Source organism: Ranitomeya variabilis, chromosome 2, assembly GCF_051348905.1.
Source record: "Ranitomeya variabilis isolate aRanVar5 chromosome 2, aRanVar5.hap1, whole genome shotgun sequence".
In the NCBI taxonomy this organism is placed as follows: Eukaryota; Metazoa; Chordata; class Amphibia; order Anura; family Dendrobatidae; genus Ranitomeya; species Ranitomeya variabilis.
Genome location: NC_135233.1, coordinates 453,719,094 through 453,741,611, shown reverse-complemented (window position 1 = coordinate 453,741,611; position 22,518 = coordinate 453,719,094). Strand labels below are relative to the sequence as shown.

The 22,518-nt window shown below is 42.4% G+C and overlaps 1 protein-coding gene across 21 annotated transcripts in view; it reads left to right on the top strand.

Annotated features, from left to right (window-relative positions):
- Positions 1-22,518, top strand: part of NRXN2 (neurexin 2) — an 845,479-nt gene that overhangs the window by 174,528 nt on the left and 648,433 nt on the right. The gene's annotated exons all lie outside the window — the stretch shown is intronic.

Below are 22,518 nucleotides of genomic sequence, written 5' to 3'. Positions count from 1 at the left end.
AATTAGTGGTGTTAATGTATACATTTCGCCTTGGGCTGTAATACTGTTACATTAATTAAATATTAAACTGAAAATAGAAAAGGAAGTTTAGCGATTTAAATATATAGAGAATGAATATGAATAAACTATTGGGTGAAACAACGATATCCATGTAGAGATGAAAGAAGAAAATACTCTACAAATTGAGATTGTTAGTGCTCTGAAAAGCTAAAGAATGCCTTTATCAGTTTTTACGTAGAAAAATAAAGCAAAATGTTCTATAAAAAAAGTAAATCTACTATTATATATCACAAGTAGTGATGAGCGGCCGTGCTCGGATAAGGTGCTGTTCAAGCATCCTTGTGTGTTAAGAGTGTCTTCAGCATGCTCGAATAATGTGTTCGAGTCCTCACGGCTGTATGTCTCGCGGATGTTCGACAGCCTCAATACATGCAGTGATTCCCTAACAAACCGGAAATCCAAATGTGTCGAACAGCCACGAGACTGGAAGATATTTTTCGAGCATGCTGAAGTCGCTCTGTTAGTACACGAGCTTGCCTTATCCGAGCACGGATGCTCATCCCTAGTCACAAGCCATAATTCCTTCTTGCTCAAAACTGTTCATTATCTGACTGGAAGACAAATGGCTGCAGAAGGAGCCTACCCACCTTTGTAGGTGGAAGAAATGATCATTAAACTCCACTTCTCAAAGTAAGTCTTCACGAGCCAAAGATGTAACTGATCAGCAGGAGATCAACCCCTACAGGATTTCTACAAGACTGACTGTTTTCAGATCATACAGAAAATTCACTAGACAAACAATAAGTAATAATTATACTTTATTTATATTTTAGTTAATTTATATATTAATTTCTAAGTAAATGTTTCCCTTTAAAATTAGTGAATCGATCCAAGCAGGATCAAGTTTGAGTCGAATTTCCTGAAATTCAAAGCTCCACGCAAATTTAAATAATTGTTAATTCAATTTGCGGGGATTGGCAAAACGAAATGCCTGGCACCATTTCACGCACTGACAAAGACTCGGTGAGCATGCCAATTACATCAGGTCCAACCGTTCAACTTTTCCCATAATTCTCTGGGTGCTATCAGAGCAAGAACAAAATATAGGAATGCCGTTTTATGTTTGGACGGTTTAGGGATTGGAGCAGACAAAGCACACAATATAGGGATAGAAAAAGGCCTAAGACAATTGTGAAGTACCACTACAGTGCTGATGAAGCAGATTGAAAACAGGAGTCTCAGTCTGTGAATACTTATCCGAAGAGTCTACTGATATATAGGGAAGTGCTGTAGCTGTATAGTCACTCAGTGTGACTGTGAATTGATTGAGCTGTGATAACTGTAGTAACAGCACCTTAATAGCTGCTTTTTGTTTTACACAGTGAAAGCAAGGAGGGTCAGTATTAAACCCCTCATTGCTAATTTGTCAAATGACTAAGAAATAGTTGAATGCCGACTTTGATGCACCTATTGCTGATGCCAATTATTTAAATAAGCCATATCGCCTGCCTACCTATCTGTTCATTGCCTGTCTTCTACACTGTTTTGCTGCCACCTATGCAGAAGGGCATCTAACCCCTTGCGTCATTTCTACTGTAGTACTGCTGTTGGTGCTTCCATTGCTGGCCCTAAATTACACTTCCTTGCCAGCCCCAACTGAACTCTCCACCGTGCTGCTGCTGCAGTCACTGCACAGCCAAGCCAGCCACATTTTCCTTGCTGTCTGACAGTTTCATTGTGCTAGACAGTACTAGTGATGTTGGGAAATGTATGTTCTCAAGGGTATGCAAACACGAAACAGCTCCCAAAATATACTGCAGTAAAAGCACCTTAATAATAAGCACATATATATTTTTTAAATCTCCAAAATTACACCCATACACGCCACCTAAATATTGCTGTTGGTTACAACCAGTTACCATCAATTTGATAAGTTGAGTTCAATTGGACATTACTAAGGTTGTGTTTGTGCTGAAGAACTCAAAGGGGTGAGATAAAGTCCTAGGAGATCTCCAAGTGTTTCACACCTATTTTCAATGGAAATTAGAAGCTTTGCGTTATTGAGATTTATGGAAAATCTATTCATCGCAAATCAAAATTTTATAAACAAGAATTAGAGTAATTTGGATTTTTCGTGGCTTACCCAATCTGAACTGATCCATTCTCTTTCCTAAATTACACTTTTTTTTCCCTGTAGTACACCTAGTAATTGAAGATTGGTAATCATAGTAAGATTTTAGAGGTGTTGTCCGGAACGAACATATCAAAAGGTCCTCTTCAATATCAGATCGATGGGGGTCCGACACCTGGCACCCCACCAATCAGTTGCTCTTCCTTTATTAAGTGGCCGCTCCCGAATACTTACCATTTTGCACTGTAGTCCTGCCACTTTTAGAATCGTCATCGACCATCCACCATTTCGAATACTAAGTGTCTTTGTATGTGCCAAATAGGCCTTTGTGTTCCTCTAGACCAGTGGTCCCCAACCTTTCTGACCTAGAGAGCCACATTCTGCTCTGAGAGAGGGTCGCGAGTCACATCCACTACTGTCCCCCTGACAGTAGTGGCAACCAAAGCCACCATTACAGGTATAATGATAACTAAAGCTTTTCCACAGAAATCACCCCAAAGCTGTATACCTAGATCCAGAGGTCCCCACAATAACCCCATTTAGTATTCTCCCATGCAGCACTCCAACACACTGCCACATCCATCTTCAAGCACCTCCTCTGACAGGTAGAATCACCCTGTCTCCAGCGCACCATACTTAAATTATCTCTAAACCCCTAAGACCAGTATATAGGCATCCAGATCTGCACTTCTGTTTAGGGCTACTCACAAATTTCACCATTTTGAGATGTGCTCTTCATACCTGTTTGCTAGAACTGGAGCTAATTCACCAAGCTGGCAGACAGCCGAGAGCCACAATTCATGGGACCGCGAGCCACATGTGGCTCCCGAGCTATAGGTTGGGGACCCCTGCTCTATAGACACTAATGTCCCAATAGCAAATGTGACTGTACTACTCCTCCCCCTTGCTATGATCTGGTAGTCACCTTCAGACATGTTATTGTCATGTTTGGCTGATGTATCATTGGGAGTCACCATCAATTACTAATTTTTTAAATGCATTTACTTGACCAATCTCCTGGTCCTCCCAGGCTGGTGCTTCTTCAGTCCCCCACCAGTCTCTGCTTTCTGGATTGTAAAACAAACAATGCATCAAAGCAGCGATAAAAATCCATTCTAGAAACCTCTGTGTAAACATACCCCATGGATACATCTACTTAAAAACATTTTTATGAATACGGCAAATAAGCAAAAAAGACGCTTCAGGAAAAATAAACCCCAGAGTTTCTGGAATAGTCGTCGTCTTCAAAAACTCGGTGTCTTCAGCTGAGTTTAAAAGACGTTGTGTGCACATACAATTAGGCTTTGTTCACACATAGTTTTTTGAGGCAATCAAAATGGAAATCGATTCACATTACCTTTAAATAGAAAAGCCCTCAAAAACACTCTGTGTGAACATAGTCTAGGCGTAGTTTTCCTGCGTTGATTTTTCTCACTGCAAAATCTATGTAAAAAAGGTGTTTCAAAGTACTAAGTTTTTTTGGTGGGGATTTCTTTTTTTATTGCTTCAATTGATTCAGGAGTCAAATTTGCATTTTGTTTCAAGCAGAAATGCCTCAAACATTCACATATTGCTTTGTTTTCCATGTGGAATAAACCCTTGTGCACTGCAAGCATTTTTACCCTTGGAAATGAATAGGACACTTATTCATAGAATATTTGAAGTGGATTTTGTTTTGGATTTTAACTGTGAAAGTTCTTAGCAGTGAGGTGACCGGGGTTCATCGGCTGTGAACTCCGATGACCTCTCTCACATCAGCCCTAGACACTGCAGGAGCATAATTACGCTCCTGTGTCAGTGTGTTCCGGCTGGCTTGCTGAGCAGTCGCATCATGTCACCGCTCTACAAACCACCCGGATGTAGCAGAGCTGGAGTTCTTCATGGGACAGCATTACAAAGGGATTATAGGCGGACAGGTGAGGAAAATGGTGGTTTATTATTTTTTCTTTATGCAGTAATAAATGTGAAAAAAGAGGTAAGGGAGTATTTATTTAAAATGAAGGACTTTGTGTGTTTCTTTCAAATAAAGGACTTTATTCTGGCTGTGTATTTTTTACAATATGACTATGGGGTTAGTAATGGGGGCATCTTATAAACGCCTCTTCATTATTAACCCATTGAGTTTATCTAAGTGACCATAAAACTCTATTATCCCACTTGCTACCACACCAGGGCAAGTGGGAAGAGAGAGGCTAAGTGCCAGATTTGGCGCATCTTATGGATGTGCCATTCCTGGGGCAGCTGAGAGCTGATGTTCTTAGTCTTGGAGGGGGCCAATATCCATAGCCCCTTCCTAGCCTATTAATATCTGCCCGCAGCTGTCCTCCTAGCCTTTGCTGGTTATTAATTATAGGGGGGATTCCACATAATCATTTTGGGTGGGGTCACCCATTTTAGTAACTAGTAAAGACTTAGTAGACAGACGTGTGCTGATTTTAATATCCTGGGAAGCTCCATGTTTATTACCCCCTTCCCAGGCTATGAACATCTGCCCCCAGCTGTCTGCTTTTCCTCAGCTGGTTATTAAAAGTTAGTGGTACCCCATGCCATTTTTTAAAAACTATGCATATATATGCATATTCTATTGCATTCTGATGGTTGATGCTTTGTATTTACTGTACCCTGCTTATGAAGGTTTGGTTTTCCTATGAGATAGGTGCGTAAAAAACTCACAACACAAGCATGGTTTGTGTGCAATTTTTTTTTCAGTCCGATCTGAGCTGAGAAAAAAAATAGCAGATGAGCACTGAATCATTGAATAGCAATAGTCATAGAGCAATCCAATTTTTTAAACACAGATGAGTATGAGCCCTAATGGAAAAGAGGAGAATTGGCTGGGTAGAAAGGCAAAATGAGCAATTGTAAGTACACAGTGCTGTATAATATAATTGAAGTATATTATTATTAGACAGCGCAAATTAGATGATCATTATGGAAGACTTCTTTTTCTCCCTGTACGTTTTTTGTTTTCCAAAGGCTAGGGAAATAGATGCAGGTTAAGGGCTTCAAATGGACAAAAGGTATAAAATAAATGGAGTAAACACACACATACATATAATAAATAGTTACAAGCAGACCTTTATTTTTTTATAACCTTCTGTGCACTTTTATTATATTCAGTACTTTCAGTGCAGTTTAGCTATAATTTCTAGAGTTATCATTCAAGCATTTAACATTTGCTTTGTACTATGGCCTCTTCTGCAATGATCCCTTTATCTGTAAAACATTATACATTTTAGTCATGCAATTTTTATACTTCTCGTGAAATGCTTTTAAGCTCTGCAGCTCTCTGTCTATATATTTCCTGTTTAGTCTAAGCTATAATATATAATTTTCTGTGCTGCAGTGTTAAGAAATGCGGTTATTTAGAAGGTTGGTTTACTTGAGGTAATAACACAAAATAGACAATGTTTTCTGGTTATCATAAATCTAAAATCATGGCAGATACTGCTTGCACTGCTTCTGTTAATTGATTTAACTCGCGTGTCAGGGCTATAGACGACACTATTAGCTAATTAATAATGGAGATGGCTATCATTTAATAGCAGTATGAGCAATGTCAAACTTAAGACAAATGCTCATCCCTAAGTCTTCAGAGCATTTCAGCATTTTTATGCTGCAAACCTGAAGCTATAACATCAATAAAGTAAACATCAATTGTTCATTCTTAAAGGGGTGGTCCGAAGGCCAACATACTTGCATAAATCCCTATTTAACACTATAATCTAAACTATTTTCTAATACTCTTGCATATTCCTTATCCTTCCATAACTACACTATCTAACCGTTTTTCTTTTTTCCCCCCCACTTTCTTCTTGATGGCGCCTCGTTTCAGAATCCCAGTGCATGCTGAGATACATAGAAGCATCACCAGGGGGCCGAGGCTGCGGTCACTGCTACAGCCCCTACCCCATCCCTGAAATGAAGCATCACCAGTGACGCTCATTTCAGGGCTGGGCTAGTCCCTGCATGATGTGCACAATGACAGCGCACGCTCTGTGGCCTGCTCAGATGAGCAATAATGAGCAAGAGAGTTCGTTGTCAGAATATCCTGCTTACATTGACCAGCGCTGCCCTCACAAGCGATGTCACTGGTCTCTGCACACCAAGTATACTAACACCGCTCTGTTGCCCACTCATTACTGCTGATCTGAGCTGGCAACAGATAGCATGCTGTCATCTTGCACAATGTGCAGGGACTAGCCCAACCTCTGAAATGAGTGTCACTGACGATACTTTGTTTCATTAAGGGAGCAGAGTTTGCAACAGTGACCACATCATCTGCACCTTGATGTTGCTTTGAGTATCCCAGCATGCACTGGGATTCAAAGGAAGTGAGAAAAAAACAGAAAAAATGAAGGTAGTGCATTTAGGGAACGATAGGGAATTCTAAAATGCAAGTACATTAGAAAATATTTTAGATAAAAATTAAATATGGACTTTGGACCAACCCTCTTATAGTAACACTTATTTCAGGTTGACATTTCAGAATACGATGTCCTGTGTACATGAGGAATATCATTATTTTTAACCATTATTTGACTTGTGTTCTGCATGTTTCACTTTTCCCCTCTAAGGGCTCTATTTATAGTTTTCTGTTGTCTCTGAGCTAGTGAGTGGAGGCTAGCTGCTATGCTGTTTCCTACACACAATATAGCCAGAGAGATGAATTCTGGCTCTTCTTTCTTTGTAGCATAGATAACATTATAAAGCCATAAAGGAGCTGTGTGGCTATGAATTCAGCATTGGAGTGAAATAAACTTTCTATAATCTGCAGCACGATCTGCCTGTGTCTCCATGTTCTCTCACTGTACAGGATTTTAATAGAAACCATAACCTGTTAATTTTATTACGTTGCAGTCCATTTTGCTTTCCACAAGACAAATTGAGTTCATTTACAGAGTTCAGAAGCAGGGCAAGAGGAAGAAGTTGAGATAAAACTTGCTTATATTATTGATTTATGCAAAATATCTTGAACCGATAGTGACCATTTTAAAAGGTTCTCAGCTTTTTTTTTCTTGACAGAACACCTTTTCCTAATATTGAAAAGAAGTACCTTTGTAATATAAATTTCTACTTAGCTATATTTGATGACATGTATATGTGTCCATGTGAGCATCTTTTCTATACTTGTCGAACTCGGGACTATACATTGGAGTTTATTAACTCTGAAGTTTAACCCTAAACCACAATGGTTTTGCTTACAAAAAATATGAATATCAAAAATAACACAGAAAAATACGTGTCCCGGGGCATGTTTATATTGCTATTCCAGTTTTAGAGATCTGGAAACAATGCAGTGTTGGACTGGGGTCTTTTAGAGGCACCAGAGGAAATAATTACAAGGGTCCATAAGAACGTGTTCATCCACTATTATTTGTACCAAAACTTGTTTCTCAGTTCCAGAAAAAAATATCTTATGACAATTAAATTTCTTCTAGGCTATGTACACCTTCACAAGTGACTTCTTTTTATTGTTCATTTGCTTCCTAATTTAAAAGTTATACTTTCTAAATAGTGTTCAAGAAACATGTTTTTCAAAATTGCTACTGCGGAATGGCTATAAGTCCTTTATGTAGCTCAATGCTTTGCAAAAATGTAAAAAATCTGTTAGAGCTCTTTCTCATTTCTGACAACTCTCTCTGCTCTCCTATTTTATCACTCAGTGTTTGAGATAGCAGCAGGGACAGGAAGAGAGTTGAATACAGATCTACACACTGGATGGGTACTGCGAAATTGCTATAAGTCCTTTATCTAGCTCAGTGCTTTGCAAAAATGTAAAAAATCCATCAAAGCTCTTGCTTGTTTCCAATAACTCTCTCTGCTCTCCCATTTCATCACTCAGTGTTTGAGATACCAGCAGGGAGAGGAAGAGAGTTGAATACAGATCTTCACACTGGACAAGTGAAAAAGCATATAAAGTATCAAGATTATTCTAATCAGACTTTGATCAGAGTTTGATCAAAGTGGCATCAGTTTTTTTCCCAAATGTGGAGAGAAAAAGAAAAAAGTTTTCATGCTTTGTTTTTTTTGTCAGTCCATAGAAATCAATCCGCACTCGAATGTCAGCCAAACTTGGCCTGATTTTTTAAAGAAATTACAAACTTGCACTGCCAGTTTTGATCCTACACACTCCACAAGGAGGGTGTTATGATCCTGGTGGTTAGAACACATGAACTGACCTGATAAGTAAACCCAAAAATACGGACAAGCTCTGGGAATGTGGGAACTTTACTGACCGCAATTCTGATCCTATCAAATCACACTATAGGCAGCCGTGGAGTGTTCCTAACTCGGCCTAGACGCCTCGTTCACAGCCTGAGAAACTAGCTACCCCTAGAGAGAAACAAAGCCTCACTTGCCTCAGAGAAATTTTCCCCAAAGTGTAAGCAGCCCCCCACAAATAATAACGGTGAGTTTAAGGGGAAAACACAAACATAGAAATGAAAATAGGTTTTAGCAAATGAGGCCCACTAATAACTAAAAAGTCAGAAGATAGCAAGGAATCTGTGCGGTCAGTATAAAATACTACAAAAGTATCCACGCAGAGAATACAAAAAGACCCCCACACTGACTCACGATGTGAGGGGCGCAACTCCGCACCCCAGAGCTTCCAGCTAGCAATCAAATAGCATATAAGCAAGCTGGACTGAACTCATAACATACTGAGAAACATTTTCAAATAGAAATGAGCAAAAAAGGACTAGCATGAACTTAGCTTCTCCACGAGGAGACAGGTCACAAGGGAAGTCCCAGAGAGATCTGAACCAGTACTGAATACAACGACAGCAGGCAACAAGTAAAGGTCCAGATGGAGTTAAATAGGCAGCAGGCCTAGCAGGAAACGAGGCAGCTGGAGTCCAGCTACAGACCAGCCGTAACACTAAAAGCCACCAGAGGGAGCCCATGAACAGAACTCACAAAGTACCACTCATGACCACAGGAGGGAGCCCGAGAACGGAATTCACAACAGTACCCCCCCCTTGAGGAGGGGTCACCGAACCCTCACCAGAGCCCCCAGGCCGATCAGGACGAGCCAAATGAAAGGCACGAACCAAATCGGCAGCATGGACATCAGAGGCAACAACCCAGGAATTATCCTCCTGACCATAGCCCTTCCATTTAACCAAGTACTGAAGCTTCCGTCTCGAAATACGAGAATCCAAGATCTTCTCCACCACATACTCCAATTCTCCCTCGACCAACACCGGAGCAGGAGGGTCAACAGACGGAACCACAGGCACCACATACCTCTGCAACAATGACCTATGGAACACATTATGAATGGCAAAAGATGCTGGGAGGTCCAAACGAAATGACACCGGATTGAGGATTTCCAAAATCTTATAAGGACAGATGAAACGAGGTTTGATCTTAGGAGAGGAAACCTTCATAGGAACATAACGAGATGACAACCATACCAAATCCCCCACACGAAGTCGGGGACCCACACAGCGACGGCGATTAGCAAAGCGCTGAGCCTTCTGTCATGATCTCCATGGCCAGAGAACTAGCATAAGCCTCAATAGGAACAAGCTCTTGGAAGATGTAACTATACTGACCATGAACTAAACCTACCGCATCATCTAGAAGTAGCCAGGTAGCATGTCCTACTTTTTATCCCTATATGCCCAGCGCCGGCCGGAGAACTAAATAATGCTAGCAGAGGGAAATATAAGACCTGACTCACCTCTAGAGAAATGCCCAAAAAGGAGACAGAGGCCCCCCACATATATTGGCGGTGATATGAGATGAAACAACAAACGCAGCAGGAAAATAGTTTTAGCAAATTTGAGGTCCGCTTTCTAGATAGCAGAAGACAGAAAGCATACTTTCATGGTCAGTAGAAAACCCTAACAAAACACATCCAGAAATTACTTTAGGACTCTGGCATTAACTCATAACACCAGAGTGGCAATTCCTGATCAACAAGAGCTTTCCAGACACAGTAACGAAACTGCAGCTGTGAACTGGAACCAAAATACAAAAACAAAACATGGACGAATGTCCAACTTATCTAGTAGATGTCTGGGAGCAGGAACAAGCACAGAGAGGCTTCTGATAACATTGTTGACCGGCAAGCATCTAACAGAGAAGCCAGGTTATATAGCGACACCCAGATCTAATCAGAACAGGTGAACAGGGAAGATGATGTCACAAGTTCAATTCCACCAGTAGCCACCGGGGGAGCCCAGAATCCAAATTCACAACAGTACCCCCCCCTCAAGGAGGGGGCACCGAACCCTCACCAGAACCACCAGGGCGATCAGGATGGGCCCTATGAAAGGCACGAACCAGATCAGAGGCATGAACATCAGATGCAGTGACCCAAGAATTATCCTCCTGGCCGTATCCCTTCCACTTGACCAGATACTGGAGTCTCCGTCTGGAAACACGGGAGTCTAGGATTTTTTCCACAACGTACTCCAACTCACCCTCAACCAACACCGGAGCAGGAGGCTCAACGGAAGGCACAACCGGTGCCTCATACCTGCGCAATAACGACCGATGAAAAACGTTATGAATAGAAAAGGATGCAGGGAGGTCCAAACGGAAGGAAACAGGGTTAAGAATCTCCAATATTTTATACGGACCGATGAACCGAGGCTTAAACTTAGGAGATGAGACCCTCATAGGGACAAAACGAGAAGACAACCACACCAAATCTCCAACACAAAGCCGAGGACCAACACGACGGTGACGGTTGGCAAAAAGCTGAGTCTTCTCCTGGGACAACTTTAAATTGTCCATCACCTGCCCCCAGATATGATGCAATCTCTCCACCACCGCATCCACTCCAGGACAATCCGAGGATTCCATCTGACCGGAGGAAAATCGAGGGTGGAACCCCGAATTACAGAAAAACGGGGACACCAAAGTGGCAGAGCTGGCCCGATTATTGAGGGCGAACTCCGCCAATGGCAAAAAAGCAACCCAATCATCCTGGTCAGCAGACACAAAACACCTCAGATATGTCTCCAGGGTCTGATTAGTCCGCTCGGTCTGGCCATTAGTCTGAGGGTGAAAAGCAGACGAAAAAGACAAATCTATGCCCATCCTAGCACAGAATGCCCGCCAAAATCTAGACACAAATTGGGTTCCTCTGTCAGAAACGATATTCTCAGGAATACCATGCAAACGAACAACATTTTGAAAAAACAGGGGCACCAACTCGGAAGAAGAAGGCAATTTGGGCAGGGGAACCAAATGGACCATCTTAGAAAAACGGTCACACACCACCCAGATGACAGACATCTTCTGAGAAACAGGCAGATCTGAAATAAAATCCATCGAGATGTGTGTCCAAGGCCTCTTAGGAATAGGCAAGGGCAACAATAATCCACTAGCCCGAGAACAACAAGGCTTGGCCCGAGCACAAACGTCACAAGACTGCACAAAGCCTCGCACATCTCGTGACAGGGAAGGCCACCAGAAGGATCTTGCCACCAAATCCCTGGTACCAAAAATTCCAGGATGACCTGCCAATGCAGAAGAATGTACCTCAGAGATGACTCTACTAGTCCAATCATCAGGAACAAACAACCTATCAGGCGGACAACGATCCGGTCTATCCGCCTGAAACTCCTGCAAGGCCCGCCGCAGGTCTGGAGAAACGGCTGACAAGATAACTCCCTCCTTAAGAATACCTGTGGGGTCAGAGTTGCCGGGTGAATCAGGCTCAAAACTCCTAGAAAGGGCATCCGCCTTAACATTCTTAGAACCCGGTAGGTACGATACCACAAAATTAAACCGAGAGAAAAATAATGACCAGCGCGCCTGTCTAGGATTCAGGCGCCTGGCGGTCTCAAGATAGATCAAATTTTTGTGGTCAGTCAATACCACCACCTGATGTCTGGCCCCCTCGAGCCAATGGCGCCACTCCTCAAACGCCCACTTCATGGCCAAAAGCTCCCGATTCCCAACATCATAATTCCGCTCAGCGGGCGAAAATTTACGGGAAAAGAAGGCACAAGGCCTCATCAGCAAGCCCAAGGCCAGAAAAAACGCATCCACATTGCGCAACGCAGGATCCCCTGGTGCCAATGCAAAAGCCCAATCTTGAGGGTCGCCGCGGAGCAAGGAAATCACAATCCCAACCTGCTGTGCAGGGTCTCCAGCAGAACGAGATTTCAGGGACAAAAATAACTTACAATTATTTCTAAAATTCTGAAAGCTAGATCTATTCCCTGAGAAGAATTCCGGCAAAGGAATTCTCGGCTCTGATACCGGAGCATGAACAACAAAATCCTGCAAACTTTGCACTTTCGTGGCGAGATTATTCAAACCTGCAGTTACACTCTGTAGATCCATTATAGACAGGTGAACATAGAGCCATTCAAAGATTAGAAGGAGAGAGAAAAAAAAGAAAGACTGCAGCATAGACAGACTGGCAAGTGATCCAATTAAGAGCACACTAACTACTAGAGAAAAAAAAAAAAAAAATAAAAAATTTTCAGCAGACTTCTTATTTCTCTCTTTTCTCAGCCAAGGATTTTAACCCTTTAGTGGGCCGGTCAAACTGTCATGATCTCCATGGCCAGAGAACTAGCATAAGCCTCAATAGGAACAAGCTCTTGGAAGATGTAACTATACTGACCATGAACTAAACCTACCGCATCATCTAGAAGTAGCCAGGTAGCATGTCCTACTTTTTATCCCTATATGCCCAGCGCCGGCCGGAGAACTAAATAATGCTAGCAGAGGGAAATATAAGACCTGACTCACCTCTAGAGAAATGCCCAAAAAGGAGACAGAGGCCCCCCACATATATTGGCGGTGATATGAGATGAAACAACAAACGCAGCAGGAAAATAGTTTTAGCAAATTTGAGGTCCGCTTTCTAGATAGCAGAAGACAGAAAGCATACTTTCATGGTCAGTAGAAAACCCTAACAAAACACATCCAGAAATTACTTTAGGACTCTGGCATTAACTCATAACACCAGAGTGGCAATTCCTGATCAACAAGAGCTTTCCAGACACAGTAACGAAACTGCAGCTGTGAACTGGAACCAAAATACAAAAACAAAACATGGACGAATGTCCAACTTATCTAGTAGATGTCTGGGAGCAGGAACAAGCACAGAGAGGCTTCTGATAACATTGTTGACCGGCAAGCATCTAACAGAGAAGCCAGGTTATATAGCGACACCCAGATCTAATCAGAACAGGTGAACAGGGAAGATGATGTCACAAGTTCAATTCCACCAGTAGCCACCGGGGGAGCCCAGAATCCAAATTCACAACAGCCTTCTCCTGTGACAACGTCAAATTGTCCACTACGTGGTTCCAAATCTGCTGCAACCTATCCACCACAGAATCCACCCCAGGACAGTCAGAAGGTTCAACCTGACCTGAGGAAAAACGAGGATGAAAACCAGAATTACAAAAAAAAGGCGAAACCAAAGTAGCGGAACTAGCCCGATTATTGAGGGCAAACTCAGCCAATGGCAAAAAAAGTCACCCAATCATCCTGATCAGCAGAAACAAAACATCTCAGATAAGTTTCCAAGGTCTGATTCGTACGTTCGGTTTGGCCATTCGTCTGAGGATGGAAGGCCGAAGAAAAAGACAAATCAATGCCCATCTTAGCACAAAAGGACCGCCAAAATCTGGACACAAACTGGGACCCTCTGTCAGACACAATGTTCTCTGGAATACCATGCAAACGGACCACATTCTGAAAAAACAGCGGAACCAAATCAGAGGAGGAGGGTAACTTAGGCAAAGGCACCAAATGGATCATTTTAGAAAAACGATCACAAACCACCCAGATGACAGACATCCTCTAAGAGACTGGAAGATCCGAAATAAAAACCATGGAAATATGCGTCCAAGGCCTCTTCGGGACAGGCAAAGGCAAAAGCAATCCACTGGCACGAGAACAGCAAGGCTTGGCCCGAACACAAATCCCACAGGACTGCACAAAGGAACGCACATCCCGCGACAAAGAAGGCCACCAAAAGGACCTAGCCACCAAATCCCTGGTACCAAAGATCCCAGGATGACCCGCTAACACTGAAGAATGAACCTCGGAAATAACTCTACTGGTCCATCTATCCGGGACAACGGTCAGGTCTATCGGCCTGAAACTCCTGCAGCACCCGCCGCAAATCAGGGGAGATGGCAGACAAGATCACCCCCTCTCTGAGGATACCAGCCGGCTCAGAAACTCCCGGAGAGTCAGGCACAAAACTCCTAGAAAGGGCATCAGCCTTCACATTCTTTGAGCCCGGAAGGTATGAAACCACGAAATCAAAACGGGAGAAAAACAGCGACCATCGAGCTTGTCTAGGATTTAACCGCTTGGCAGACTCGAGATAAATCAAATTCTTGTGATCCGTCAAGACCACCACGCGATGCTTGGCTCCCTCAAGCCAATGTCGCCACTCCTCGAATGCCCACTTCATTGCCAACAACTCCCGATTACCAACATCATAATTCCGCTCGGCAGGCGAAAACTTTCTAGAAAAGAAAGCACATGGTCTCATCACCGAGCCATCAGAGCTTCTCTGTGACAAGACAGCCCCTGCTCCAATCTCAGAAGCATCAACCTCGACCTGAAAGGGAAGAGAGACATCAGGCTGACGCAAGACAGGAGCCGAAGAAAACCGACGTTTCAGCTCCTGAAAGGCCTCAACGGCCGCAGAAGACCAATTAGTCACATCAGCACCCTTTCTAGTCAAATCCGTCAAAGGCTTAACCACACTAGAAAAATTAGTGATGAAGCGCCGGTAAAAATTAGCAGAGCCCAAGAACTTCTGAAGGCTCTTCACCGATGTAGGTTGAGTCCAGTCATAGATGGCCTGGACTTTAACTGGATCCATCTCGATAGTAGAAGGGGAAAAAATAAAGCCCAAAAAGGAAACCTTCTGGACTCCAAAGAGACATTTAGAGCCCTTCACAAACAAGGCATTGGCACGCAGGACCTGAAACACCATCCTGACCTGCTTCACATGAGACTCCCAATCATCAGAAAAGACCAAAATATCATCCAGGTACATAATCATGAATCTATCCAGATACTCTCGGAAGATGTCGTGCATGAAGGACTGAAACACGGAAGGGGCATTAGAAAGCCCAAAAGGCATCACCAAGTACTCAAAATGACCTTCGGGCGTATTAAATGCTGTCTTCCATTCATCGCCCTGCTTTATACGCACAAGATTATAAGCTCCTCGAAGATCTATCTTGGTGAACCAACTAGCCCCCCTAATCCGAGCAAACAGATCGGACAGCAGAGGCAAAGGGTATTGAAATTTGACCGTGATTTTATTTAGAAGGCGATAATCTATACAGGGTCTCAGAGAACCATCCTTCTTGGCCACAAAAAAGAACCCTGCACCCAAAGGTGACGAGGACGGACGAATATGCCCTTTCTCCAAAGACTCCTTTATATAGCTCCGCATAGCGGTATGTTCTGGTACAGATAAATTAAAAAGTCGACCCTTAGGGAACTTACTACCAGGAATCAAATTTATGGCACAATCACAATCCCTATGAGGAGGTAGGGCACTGGATTTGGGCTCATCAAATACATCCTGGTAATCCGACAAAAATTCAGGGACTTCAGAAGGAGTAGAAGAAGCAATTGACACCAAAGGAACATCGCCATGTACCCCTTGACAACCCCAACTTGACACAGACATTGCTTTCCAATCCAGGACTGGATTATGAACCTGCAGCCATGGCAGACCCAACACGACAACATCATGCAAATTATGTAACACCAGAAAGCGAATAACCTCCTGATGTGCAGGAGTCATGCACATAGTCACTTGAGTCCAGTATTGAGGCTTATTCTTGGCCAATGGCGTAGCATCAATTCCCTTTAGTGGAATAGGGAATTGCAATGGCTCCAAGATAAAACCACAGCGCCTGGCAAATGACAAATCCATCAAATTCAGGGCAGCGCCTGAATCCACAAAAGCCATAACAGAGTAGGATGACAGAGAGCAAATCAAAGTAACAGACAAAATGAATTTAGGCTGTACAGTACCAATGGTGACAGACTTAGCGAATCTCTTTGTGCGCTTAGAACAATCAGAGATAACATGAGTGGAGTCACCACAGTAAAAGCACAACCCATTCTGACGTCTGTGATTTTGCCGTTCAATTCTGGTTAGAATCCTGTCACATTGCAAAAAACATAATCACGTTCCTCCATCATGTTCTCATACACTTTATGCAGTTAATAGCCTCTGTGTCTGTACTGTTACATACTTAGGCAGTTAACTGGTTCATGCAGCTTTACATGAACACCCGAGCCTTACACTATGGCTGGTCCAAATAACTAAAGAAATTGTTACCATCCACCTCTTGTGTCTCCCCTTTTCCTCATAGATTGTAAGCTTGCGAGCAGCAGGGCCCTCATTCCTCCTGGTATCTGTTTTGAACTGTGATTTCTGTTATGCTGTAATGTCTATTGTCTGTACAAGTCCCCTCTATAAGTTGTAAAGCGCTGCGGAATATGTTGGCGCTATATAAATAAAATTATTATTATTATTATTATTGCATAGACTCAGGCTTCTGTTCAGAAAACACCGCCAGATGGTGCACAGGTTTGCGCTCCCGCAAACGCCGATCAATTTGAATGGCCAAAGACATTGACTCATTCAGACCCGCAGGCGTGGGGAACCCCACCATAACATCCTTAAGGGCTTCAGAAAGACCCTTTCTGAAAATCGCTGCCAGGGCACACTCATTCCATTGAGTGAGCACAGACCACTTCCTAAACTTCTGACAGTAAACCTCTGCTTCATCCTGACCCTGAGAGAGAACCAGCAAAATCTTTTCTGCCTGGTCTACTAGATTAGGTTCCTCATAAAGCAATCCAAGCGCCAGAAAAAACGCATCCACATTTAGCAATGCAGGATCTCCTGGCGCCAGGGAGAATGCCCGATCTTGAGGGTCACCACGTAACAAAGAAATAATAATTTTAACTTGCTGAGCAGGGTCACCAGAGGAATGAGGTCTCAGAGAAAGAAACAATTTGCAATTATTTTTGAAATTCAAAAACCTAGATCTATCTCCAGAGAACAGCTCAGGAATTGGTATTTTAGGTTCTGACATAGGACTGCAAACTACATAATCCTGAATGCTTTGTATCCTTGTAGCAAGCTGATCCACACAAGAGGACAGACTTTGAATGTCCATATCTGCAGCTGAGTCCTGAACCACCCAGAGGTTAAGGGGAGGAGAGTGGCTAAACACACTGCAGAGGAAAAAAAAAAACCTCAGAGCTTCTCTTATCCCTCTTTTGCGATGCATTAAAACTTTACGGGCCTGCTGTACTGTTATGATCCTGGTGGTTAGAACACATGAACTGACCTGATAAGTAAACCCAAAAATACGGACAAGCTCTGGGAATGTGGGAACTTTACTGACCGCAATTCTGATCCTATCAAACCACACTATAGGCAGCCGTGGAGCGTTCCTAACTCGGCCTAGACGCCTCGTTCACAGCCTGAGAAACTAGCTACCCCTAGAGAGAAACAAAGCCTCACTTGCCTCAGAGAAATTTTCCCCAAAGTGTAAGCAGCCCCCCACAAATAATAATGGTGAGTTTAAGGGGAAAACACAAACATAGAAATGAAAATAGGTTTTAGCAAATGAGGCCCGCTAATAACTAAAAAGTCAGAAGATAGCAAGGAATCTGTGTGGTCAGTATAAAATACTACAAAAGTATCCACGCAGAGAATACAAAAAGACCCCCACACCGACTCACGATGTGAGGGGCGCAACTCCGCACCCCAGAGCTTCCAGCTAGCAATCAAATAGCATATAAGCAAGCTGGACTGAACTCATAACATACTGAGAAACATTTTCAAATAGAAATGAGCAAAAAAGGACTAGCATGAACTTAGCTTCTCCACGAGGAGACAGGTCACAAGGGAAGTCCCAGAGAGATCTGAACCAGTACTGAATACAACGACAGCAGGCAACAAGTAAAGGTCCAGATGGAGTTAAATAGGCAGCAGGCCTAGCAGGAAACAAGGCAGCTGTAGTCCAGTTACAGACCAGCTGTAACACTAAAAGCCACCAGAGGGAGCCCATGAACAGAACTCACAAAGTACCACTCATGACCACAGGAGGGAGCCTGAGAACGGAATTCACAACAGGAGGGTAAGCCACAAAAGGTCATTGCTAAAGTCTAGAAGCCAGCTGTTCACAGAGTGCTGTATCCAAGCATATTAGTTGAAAGTTGAATGAAAGGAGTGTGTCTTTAATTGCCTTCTGGACATCTGTAAACTCAGCAGTCTTCCCCATGATTGTGGAGCTACTGAAACAGACTAATGGACCTTTTTACATGCTTAGGAAGCATTTGCATGTGTTTTCGCTAACTATTCCAATTTACTGAGATAATGACTTTTGGGTTTTCATTGGCTGTAAGCCATAATCATCAACATTAACAGAAATAAACACTTGAAATAGATCACTGTCTGTAATGACTTTATAATATACTAGCTGTACTACCCGGCTTCGCCCGGGTTAATGACTGCTGTTAGCAAAATAGAATGTGTTAACAAAAATTTATTCTGCACACAAAAACCACAAAACAAATAGATAGAAATGTAATTATTAAAAGGCAAAAACTAAGCAAATAGAAGCATTTCACAACATATATTAGCTTTGTTATACTGAGAATGTCTTTGTTGCCTATATTAACCAATCAGAGCTCAGGTTAATTAACTGTAGCAAAATAGAAGCTGAGCTGTGATTGGTTGCTATTGGCAGCCTGATAAATCCCCAGCCAACAGGAAGCCCTCCCCCCTGGCAGTATATATTAGCTCACACATACACATAATAGACAGGTCATGTGACTGACAGCTGCCGTATTTCCTATATGGTACATTTGTTGCTCTTGTAGTTTGCTTATTAATCAGATTTTTATTTTTGAAGGACAATACCAGACTTGTGTGTGTTTTAGGGCGAGTTTTATGTGTCAAGTTGTGTGTGTTGAGTTGCGTGTGGCGACATGCATGTAGCGACTTTTGTGAGATGAGTTTTGTGTGGCGACATGCGTGTAGCAACATTTTGTGTGTTGAGTTGCATGTGACAGGTTAGTGTAGCAAGTTGTGTGCAGCAAGATTTGTGCATGGCGAGTTTTGCGCGTGGCGAGTTTTATGTGTGGTGCATTTTGAGTATGTGCAAGTTTTGTGTGAGGCAACTTTTGCATGTGGTGCAACTTTTGTACATGTGGCAATTTTTCTGTGTGTGCAAGTTTTGCATGAGGTGAGTTTTCCATGAGGTGAGTTTTGCACGTGTGGCGAGTTTTGCGTGAGCCTAGTTTTGCATATGGCGAGTTTTGCATGTAGCGAGTTTTGAGTGGTGACTTTTGTGTTTCGACTTTTATGTGGCGAGGTTGGTGTGTGTGTGTGGTGAAATGTGTGCTGAGGGTGGTATATGTGTTCAAGCACGTGGTAGTGTGTGGCGCATTTTGTGTTTGTGTTCATATCCCCGTGTGTGGTGAGTATCCCATGTCGTGGCCCCACCTTAGCAACTGTACGGTATATACTCTTTGTCGCCATCGCTCTCATTCTTTAAGTCCTCATTGTTCACATCTGGCAGCTGTCAATTTTCCTCCAACACTTTTCCCTTCACTTTTTCCCCATTATGTAGATAGGAGCAAAATTGTTTGGTGAATTGGAATGCGCGGGGTTAAAATTTCACCTCACAACATAGCCTATGACGCTCTCGGGGTCCAGACGTGTGACTGTGCAAAATTTTGTGGCTGTAGCTGCGACGGTACAGATGCCAATCCCGGACATACACACATACATACATACACACATTCAGCTTTATATATTAGATATACCTGTATGTAATCTCCTGTATATAGTATATACCTGTGTGTCATCTCACCTATATATAGTATATATCTGTGTGTCATCTCCTGTATATAGTATATACCTGTATGTCATCTCCTCCTATACATAGCATATACCTGTGTCATCTCCTCCTGTATATACTATATACCTGTAGGTAATCTGCTCCTGTATATAGTATATACCTGTGTGTCATCTCCTCCTGTATATAGTATATACCTGTATGTCATCTCCTCCTGTATGTAGTATGTACCTGTATGTCATCTCCTCCTCTATATAGTATATACCTGTGTGTCATCTCTCCTGTATATAGTATATATCTGTGTGTCATCTCCTCCTGTATATAGTATATACCTGTGTGTCATCTCCCCTGTAAATAGTATATACCTGTGTGTCATCTCCTGTATATAGTATATAGCTGTATGCCATCTCCTCCTGTATTAGCCCTCGTTCACACGTTATTTGGTCAGTATTTTTACCTCAGTATTTGTAAGCTAAAATGGCAGCCTGATAAATCCCCAGCCAACAGTAAGCCCACCCCCTGGCAGTATATATTAGCTCACACATACACATAATAGACTGGTCATGTGACTGACAGCTGCCGGATTCCTATATGGTACATTTGTTGCTCTTGTAGTTTGTCTGCTTATTAATCAGATTTTTATTTTTGAAGGATACCAGACTTGTGTGTGTTTTAGGGCAAGTTTCGTGTGTCAAGTTGTGTGTGTTGAGTTGCGTGTGGCGACATGCATGTAGGGACTTTTGTGAGATGAGTTTTGTGTGGCGACATGCGTGTAGCAACTTTTTGTGTGTCGAGTTGCATGTGACAGGTTAGTGTAGCAAGTTGTGTGCAGCAAGTTTTGCGCATGGCGAGTTTTGCGCGTGGCGAGTTTTATGTGTGGTGCCTTTTGAGTATGTGCAAGTTTTGTGTGAGGCAACTTTTGCATGTGTTGCAACTTTTGTGCATGTGGCAATTTTTCTGCGTGTGGCAATTTTTCTGCGTGTGCAAGTTTTGCGTGTGGCGAGTTTTGCACGTGTGGCGAGTTTTGCATGTGGAGAGTTTTGCGCGTGGCGAGTTTTGAGCGGCGACTTTTGTGTTTCTACTTTTATGTGGCGAGGTTGGTGTATGTGTGGTGAAATGTGCACTGAGGGTGGTATATGTGTTCGAGCACGTGGTAGTGTGTGGCGCATTTTGTGTGTGTGTTCATATCCCCGTGGTGGTGTGATTATCCCATGTTGGGGCCCCACCTTAGCAACTGTACAGTATATATTCTTTGGTGCCATCGCTGTCATTCTTTAAGTCCCCCTTGTTCACATCTGGCAGCTGTTAATTTGCCTCCAACACTTTTCCTTTCATTTTTTCCCCATTATGTAGATAGGGGCAAAATTGTTTGGTGACTTGGAAAGCGCGGGGTTAAAATTTCACCTCACAATATAGCTTTGACGCTCTCAGGGTCCAGACGTGTGACTGTGCAAAATTTTGTGCCTGTAGCTGCGACGCCTCCAACACTTTTCCTTTCACTTTTTCCCCATTATGTAGATAGGGGCAAAATTGTTTGGTGAATTGGAAAGCGCGGGGTTAAAATTTCACCTCACAACATAGCCTATGACGCTCTCGGGGTCCAGACGTGTGACTGTGCAAAATTTTGTGGCTGTAGCTGCTACGGTTCAGATGCCAATCCCGGACATACATACATACATACATACATACACACACACACACATTCAGCTTTATATATTAGATGAGTTTCACTTTTTGTATTGAAGAACTGAAATAAATTAACTTTTTGATAATATTCTAATTTTGTGAATGAAGATTGCAGAATTAAATGTTTTTGCAGTTGTCTTACCTAAAGATAACCACTAGCTCATGTGGAAATCATTTTTTTCTGCTGAAAGTTGTCAATATCAATGTAGTGGACCATACCTTTACGTTTTTTTTAATAAGTAAAAATATATATTGGATCATTAAGGTATTTGATTGTAACACACTGTCCAGATAACACTATATCTGTTTGTCTTAGCATTGCTTTATTGCATGTATAACTAAATTTTAATTGGATACTATAATCAGAAATGATGGAGGTTTTATTTCTAAGCTTTCACTCTTCATACTGCATTTTTTTTGTAGACAGCATATATGCATAATAGCAGAGATTCTCCTACCTGCTTACCCTGGCACATCTCATCCTATGCCTCACTGACCTGGGCGAATTATATTTCAAGCAAATATTCATAAAATGAACAAACAAGAACATCATGATTTAATAAAACCATGATTATGTGTATGTATCACACTGTCATGTCTCTTAATAACACATTGTAAACAGCAGATTAAAAAACGTCATTTCAATATTGTAGGTTTTGTGGTAATTCAACTCACATGTCGGTATGCAGAGGTAAAAAAATGGGAACACCATCTCTTTAAATCGTCAGTTGGTTTATTGTATTGCGGCATAATCCAACAAGAAGGGAAAATAAACGCCGCCTTTCTGGCTAAAACAGAAAACAACAACAAAAAAATACTACAACACAATCCATATGTATGCGGGTGGCACCC